Here is an 8,243-nt window from a genome sequence, read left to right as displayed (position 1 = left end):
AAGATATCCAAGTGGCTGCATTTAACTCTGTTCACCATATTTATGGTGCAGCTCGTTTCTTGTTGTGACAAGCTGCCAGTGTTTACGACTTTAGCTTTCAGCAAGAACATGTGTAGAGCAGTATACCCTTTGCTCTCATATTCAATGAGGTTCAAATAACATTATCAGATGAAAAACATGCAAAGTAACCCATATTTGAACTTCGTGGTCTGCAGTGCCTCTCCCATCCAGAGCTCCTCTTGCATGCCCTCTACTGATAGTGACTTATACGACAAGATCCAGTTAATCAGGCAATGATTATCACAGGAGTCATCACCATTATTTCACATTTATTTAACACTATCACCACATGGCCTTGGGGGGACATTTTTACCAATATATACAGCAGTGACATCTATAATGTGAATTGAGCCTTGTCATAGGCTCCTCCTCTGGATTTCTCTCTGTCATTCTCATACACTACTTTCACCACATGGGGTACTGAAAGTTTAATTCCTAAGAGGTAACGTGAAGAAGGCAAAGAAATAATGGAGAGAGGAACCAGACGGAACATGGCATGTTATCTAAAGCCCTTTTCCAAACATAATAGATTAGTGGAATGAATGTAAAATGTAGAATACAGTTTTGTAGTGAATTGCCATGAAAGAAAATATATTACAGAACAGTCTCAACAGACAATTATTGCAGAATATCCAAGGATATGCAGTAACAACAACCACCAGTATTTCAGTTCTCAAATCATAGCACCATTTTCTCACACAACTCTTTTCAATCCAATTACATTAGATGATTTTTCCCTCTGGGATACTGTGTGGCCCAGAGCCTAGATAGTTATCTATGGCTATGACTGGTGTGACCTATGACGTTCCAACTGCAGTTTATATATACACATCACAAACAGTAAAATACATACATGACGAAAGACATAACAGATGATACTGGCAGTCTGCTACCTAAATACAAAACAATCTGAACATGTCAATGTTCAGGTGGAAAGGTGTCCGTTTGGAAGACCAGAGCCCCCTTGCTCTTCCTTGACACTGCCTCTGACTCCAAGGCCTTCTTCTGGTGGTAGCTTTCTGCCCTCAGTTCCTAAAAGCAGAACTCAGAGGCGACACTGAGCAACAGGTCCTTGCAATACATGCTCTGCTTCTGAGCTTTCCCCTCTTCCTGCTGCTGATGTTGCTGCAGTCTCTTCAGAGGAGTCTCATCCCTGCAGGGCTTTCGTGCAGACAACACCGAATTCACCGCTGGGTTGATCTTACAGTGTCCTGGAGGAAGGTGCCAGAAAAAATAACTAAAACCTTAAGAACACAACTGGAGTAGACATAAACGATGCCACATGAATACACCTTGGGGTTACTGCTGGGTTTTAGTCATCCCGTTTTAAAATAATTTATTGCTAGATAGACATTTCTTTAAATAGAAAAACAGATATTTGCTTTGGGAAAAGCCACAGGCATTAATTCATTCAGTTATGAGAGAAAAGTGAAATGAATGAGGGCAGCAAAATAAGATGATCTCAGTGAACACTTACATGGTCGGAGGCTGATCCGACTCCTCCAAAGGGCTGGAAGTTTGGCTTGCTGGGCGGAGCCACAACACTGTGACCAAACCTGGACTTCATAGACATCTACAATTGAGCACACACAAATGATGTCAAATAATTTAGCTTACAAATTGTCACGTCACCGTGTCATCACATAAAAAGTCCCATTACTGCGTGTCTCATACCTTTATGTTGCTCCATTTCTCATTCTCCTTAGATCTCGATGGGGGTGGGGCCATCCAAGATTCCAAATTTGGATCAGACGGTCCAGCACTGGCAGCCTTGTTCTCATCAAAGATCACAAGGCGACTGTTTAGACCACTGTTGGCAGGGGCTGGTGGGCCTTGTAACTGTAGCCTTAGTGAATTACCTGTGAACAAACAGGAAATATAAGGTAAAACATAACAGATTTGACGTTCAACAGATTTCAAACCTCCATGACATTACACAACCCAACATTACATCTGGTGTTTTAAGATAGCGCTGAAGAGGATGGCTGACGTTTTACATGCCCATAACCAATTGTGCTATTTTTTAAATTTTTATTGCGTTGTTTGTAACTTATTATTTCACTTATTTTGTACATAATGTTGCTACTACCATCTCTTATGACCAAAAATAATTTCTGGACATCAGAACTGGGATTACTCACCACGAACTGGAAGAAGCTTTCTCCTTTAACGAGTCCTACGAGAAGGGTATACTGCTCTCCCGGGAACAGGCACAGATCCCCGTCATTTGCGTGAAGAGGAAGCAGATCGGGCTTCCTTTTGAGAATCAGTAGGCGAGCGAGTAAACTCCCACGGCCATCAATTATATTTGCTATTATGCAATAATTAGAAAATAAAATTGATGACCTACGATTATCCTACCAACATGACATTAAGAACTGTAATAGCTTATGTTTCACTGAGTCGTGGCTGAACGACGACACGGATAACATAGAGCCGGAGGGATTCTCAATGCACCGGCAGAACAGAGAAGCTATGTCTGGTAAGACGAGGGGTGGGGGTGTGTGTCTTTTTGTCAATAACAGCTGGTGCGCGATGTCTAATATTTAAGAAGGCTAGAGTTATTGCTTGTCTGAGGTAGAGTACCTTATGATAAGCTGTAGACCACACTATCTATATTATTTGTAGCCGTCTATTTACCATCACAGACCAATGCTGGCACTAAGACCGCACTCAACCAACTCTATAAGGCCATAAGCAAACAAGAAAATGCTCACCCAGAAGCGGCGCTCCTAGTAGCCGGGGACTTTAATGCAGGCAAACTTAAATCAGTTATACCTCGTATTTACCAGCATGTCACATGTATAACCAGAGAAAAAAAATCCTAGACAACCTTTACTCCACACACAGAGATGCATACAAAAGCTCTCCCCTGCCCATTTGGCAAATCTGACCACAATTCTATCCTCCTGATTCCGGCTTACAAGCTAAAACTAAAGCAGGAAGTACTAGTGACTCGCTCAATATGGAAGTGGTCAGTTGACGTGGATGCTACGCTACAGGACGGTTTTGCTAGCACAGACTGGAATATGTTCCGAGATTCATCCCATGGCATTGAGGAGTATACCACCCCAGTCATCGGCTTCATGAATAAGTGCATCGATGACGTCGTCTTCACATTGACTGTACAAACATATCCCAACCAGAAGCCATGGATTACAGGCAACATCCGCATCGAGCTAAAGCTGCCACTTTCAAGGAGCGGGACACTAATCTGGACGCCTATATAAAAATCTGCTACTGTAAGGGGTAAAATAGAACAATCAATAAATGGGTACATAACCCGACGCACATCAGACATAACGTGCACAAGCACTTACAATAAACAATTCTGGACAAGGACATGGGGGAAACAGAGGGTTAAATACACAACATGTAATTGATGTAATTGAAACCAGGTGTGAGGGAAGACAAGACAAAACCAATGGAAAATGAAAGGTGGATCGGCGATGGCTAGAAAGCCGAACACCGCCTGAACTAGGAGAGGGACCAACTTCCGCGGAAGTCTTGACAGCTACGCCCTCAGACGAACCATCAAACAAGCAAAGCGTCAATACAGGATTAAGATTAAATCCTACTACACCGGCTCTGACGCTTGTCGGATGTGGCAGGGCTTGAAAACTATTACGGACTACAAAGGGAAACCCAGACGCAAGCTGCCCAGTGAGCCTACCAGACTAGCTAAATGCCTTTTATGCTCACTTCGAGGCAAGCAACACTGAAGCATGCACCAGCTGTACCGGATGACTGTGTGATAACACTCTCGGTAGCCGATGTGAGCAAGACCTTTAAACAGGTCAACATTCACAAAGCCAGATGGATTACCAGGACGTGTACTCAAAGCATGCGCAGACCAACTGGCAAGTGTCTTCACTGACATTTTCAACCTCTCCCTGATTGAGTCTGTAATACCGACATGCTTCAAGCAGACCACCATAAACCTTGTGCCCAAGGCAGCGAAGTTAACCTGCGTAAATGATTACCGCCCCGTAGCACTCACGTCGGAAGCCATGAAGTGCTTTGAAAGGCTGGTCATGGCTGACATCAACAGCATCCTCCCAGATACCCTAGACCCACTCCAATTCGCACACCGCCCCAACAGATCCACAGATGACGCAATCTCAATCGCACTCCACACTGCTCTTTCCCACCTGGACAAAAGGAACACCTATGTGAGAATGCTGTTCATTGACTATAGCTCAGTGTTCAACACCATAGTGCCCACGAAGCTCATCACTAAACTAAGGACCCTGGGACTAAACACCTCCCTCTGCAACTGGATCCTGGTAAGGGTAGGCAACAACTAGTCTGCCACGCTGAACCTCAGCACGGGGGCCCCTCGAGGGTGTGTACTTAATCCCCTCCTGTACTCCTAGTTCACCCACGACTACGCGGCCAAACACGACTCCAACACCATCATTAAGTTTGCTGACGACACAACAGCTTCTACCCCCAAGCCTGCTGAACAATTAATCAAATGGCCACCGGACTATTACATTGACCCCCCCCTCCTCCATTTGTTTTGTACACTGCTGCTACTCACTGTTGATTATCTATGCATAGTCACTTCAACCCTACCTATATGTACAAATTACCTTTAACCTGTACCCCCGCACACTGACTCAGTACCGGTACCCCCTGTATATAGCTTTGTTATTGTTATGTTAGTGTTACTTTTTATAATTTTTTACTTTCGTTTATTTGGTAAATATTTTCTTAACTCTTCTTGAACTGCACTGTTGGTTAAGGGTTTGTAAGTAAGCATTTCCCTATAAGGTCTACACTTGCTGTATTCGGCACGTGACAAATAAAGTTTGATTTGATTTGTTGGGGCGGAATGCGAATTGGAGCGGGTCCAGGGTGTATGGTGTTGATGTGTGCCATGACCATCAGTGTCGGTGTCCTGTGTGAATCTAAGTGTGCGTTCTCTAATTCTCTCCTTCTCTCTTTCTTTCTCTCTCTCGGAGGACCTGAGCCCTAGGACCATGCCCCAGGACTACCTGACATGATGACTCCTTGCTGTCCCCAGTCCACCTGGCCATGCTGCTGTTCCAGTTTCAACTGACCTGAGCCCTAGGACCATGCCCCAGGACTACCTGACATGATGATTCCTTGCTGTCCCCAGTCTACCTGGCCATGCTGCTGCTCCAGTTTCAACTTCCACCTGACTGTGCTGCTGCTCTAGTTTCAACTGTTCTGCCTTATTATTATTCGACCATGCTGGTCATTTATGAACATTGAACATCTTGACCATGTTCTGTTATAATCTCCACCCGGCACAGCCAGAAGAGGACTGGCCACCCCACATAGCCTGGTTCCTCTCTAGGTTTCTTCCTAGGTATTGGCCTTTCTAGGGAGTTTTTCCTAGCCACCGTGCTTCTCCACCTGCATTGCTTGCTGTTTGGGGTTTTAGGCTGGGTTTCTGTACAGCACTTTGAGATATCAGCTGATGTACGAAGGGCTATATAAATAAATTTGATTTGATCCTTTCAAAGCATTTCATGGCTACAGATGTGAGTGCTATGGGCGACAGTCATTTAGACAGTTTACCTTGGGTGTTCTTGGGCACAGGGACTACGGTGGTCTGCATGAAACTTGAAGGTATTACACACCGGGTCAGGAAGAGGTAGAAAATGTCAGTGAAGACATGCCAGCTGGTAACTATGTTAACAGTCTGATGTTCAGACAAACACAAACAATGTAAAGCCACTCAAGGACATATTGCACAACTTGTAATGCTTTACAAAGCAAGTAGCAAGCAAGGTGTCACGCATTATACAATGGGTGGTTGGATTCTGGATGCTGATTGGTTAAAGCTGCATTCAAGTCAGTGTCTATTCCACAAGTTACCCCCAGCTAAGGCTATGACACAGACAGAAAAGGTAACCCAGACAAGTCACATGGGCTATAAAGCTGAAGCATCCCTTGGAACGTTTTCTCGCCACCAAATATGGTAGTGAGAGGAAGTCCAGTTGGGGGTAGTGGGAAAGGATGGAACTAGAGCTGTGTTCGAATACCCATAGTAATACTGTATACTACATACTTAATGAGTATATACACTACATACTATAAATTAATTTTAGTATACTGTAAACAAACATTATCCTTTAAGTTGAGTGTACTAGCGCTTCGCCTGTCTGCCGGAAGTTGATGCTGTTGCTATGCAACCTGTCTTGCTATACATTTTTTTTAAACTTCGGGTGTGTTCGTAGATTCAATCGGGAGGACGCTGGACAATAGAGCGAGTCAAAATTCACCCAAGGCTGAAAAACAGCAAAAGGGCGTTGGCTAAGCTGGAACACTAGCACGAGGCCATAGCAAATGAATGGAATCAAATGTTCGCAGAGTCTGTTTTGACTAGAGTGATGCTTACTTCCATTTCGCCTAAATGGCACCAAAAAATGTATCACTTTTTATTTTACCACTACAATCTGTTCGCCGGACGAAACTGGAAAAAAAACAACTTGTGTAGAAGTGAACATCCGCACCTCGATGGTGTCAATCTATAAACAATGTGAGCGGGTCTCATTGCCAACAATAGCGAAGTGACATTGTGACATATAACAATAAACTGGGAATAGAATGTTCGGAAGGAAAGTTGGTGCCACGATGCTCAATAGAACTAATAGGAGCTGGCAGGGTGAAAATTGCCCTAAAATAAGCCGTTTTTTCGTGATTACTTCAAAACAACAGCAAGCAGCTGGGAAATATGGTCATATTATGAAACTGGGCTCCAGATGAACTAGTTATCAGAAAAAAAGTGTTTGATGTTTCCAGCGTATCTGGAGTTCCCTCTGGCGTTCGTAAATTCAGAGCGTTCATGACGCACTGGCCGAGGAGTAGGGTTAATCCGACTCACAACGGCAGTAAGGCACCCTTGCTAACTGGCTAACGTTGTTGGCTAGCTTGCTAGCTACTTCCAGACACAATTTTTTATTTTTTACTTCCAGACACAAATGACACCTCACTCTGACCATTTTGCTCGCCCTAGCAGAGCTGATTAGGCTGTTTATATGTTGTCCAAAAAGTTGGAGACTGTGCTGCTGGAAACAATTTAATGACACTGGCCATATTCAACGTCAGGCGTTGATGTATTTTGGCGAATTTTGTACGACATCCTGGAACTTTTGGCATACTAACTATATCCATACTATGACCAATAAGAACACTACATACTCAATTTAGTCACAAATAGTACAGTTAGTATGAGTATTCAAACACAATTTGGGTGAATCTGGCCAGACATTCTGATAATTTTCTCATTGATGTAACATCTGATCAATACATTTATGTTCCAAAATCTAGCATCTGATAGGAAGTGCAATACGTTTTATAGACTTTAAATTGAGTTGTTTAGGAGTGCAAGGTCGAATTGATTTATGCACACCGCACACACGTCACAGTAAATTTATGCAAATACTTGCTACATGCCAATAGGATCTCGCTTGCTCGTGCTTCACTTTGCCCACCTCCTTGCTTCATTTGTTCCCATTGTAAACGACACCGATTAACTATATTGGGTTAGTTATATATAGATCTTTATAATACATACATTCGCCTATGACGTTGAAATGATTATTACCTTCTCATCAGATCAATCAGGCAATTTGTCCACTGTAATAAAAAAAATTTAAAAGCAAGACATTCTCCCCTTCATCTTAGACTTTCATTTGGTTTTCGACAGCGGATATTTGTAAACCTTGCGGTCTCTCCGACATTGTAACATTTTTGCAAAAGCACTTAACTAGCTAGCTTCAGTAGCAAGTCAGCTAGACAACAAAAAAAACAGCTAGCTAACGTTAGCATTATTAGCCATAGTAGCTAGTTAACGTTACTACAAAGCTGGGTTTCCAAATTGTATTAGGCTAACGTTATATAAAAGAGATCTTACCCTGTTTAGTAAATAGCTATATATTTCATTTTTATTTGTCAAAGTTCAATAACACTAAGTCTTGTCATTTTTTCTGCTGATTGCTCATGTCGCGTTCAAATCAACTGGAAACTCGGAATTCTCCGACTTCCTGGGAACTCGGAGGGAAAAAATTGCTCTGACTGGGGAAAAAATCGATTTGAATGGTCATGCATTTCGGGAAGTCAGGTCTCTCCCTAGAGCTCAGACTTTCCGACCTAAAGATCACTGACGCCATGATTTAACATCGTGTTTTTTTTCGACTTCCCAGTTG

The 8,243-nt window shown here is 43.0% G+C and overlaps 1 long non-coding RNA gene across 4 annotated transcripts; it reads right to left on the bottom strand.

Annotated features, from left to right (window-relative positions):
• Nucleotides 1-315: 315 nt before the first annotated feature.
• On the bottom strand, nt 316-8,222 carry LOC109903989 (uncharacterized). 4 transcript variants are annotated; one of them, XR_002257113.2, is made up of 5 exons: nt 7,643-8,222; nt 2,202-2,316; nt 1,735-1,919; nt 1,538-1,633; nt 316-1,271 (listed from the first exon to the last, which is right to left on the bottom strand). It is a non-coding gene; the product is annotated as an uncharacterized LOC109903989 (long non-coding RNA). The 4 variants fall into 4 exon arrangements; XR_004202740.1 differs by having other exon boundaries at nt 7,952-8,053; XR_004202739.1 differs by having other exon boundaries at nt 2,202-2,371; nt 7,643-8,052.
• Nucleotides 8,223-8,243: the final 21 nt, after the last annotated feature.

The sequence above is a fragment of the Oncorhynchus kisutch genome, linkage group LG14, assembly GCF_002021735.2.
Source record: "Oncorhynchus kisutch isolate 150728-3 linkage group LG14, Okis_V2, whole genome shotgun sequence".
Taxonomy (NCBI): domain Eukaryota; kingdom Metazoa; phylum Chordata; class Actinopteri; order Salmoniformes; family Salmonidae; genus Oncorhynchus; species Oncorhynchus kisutch.
Note: the sequence above shows the minus strand (reverse complement) of the source record. Positions and strands in the feature narration are given on the sequence as shown.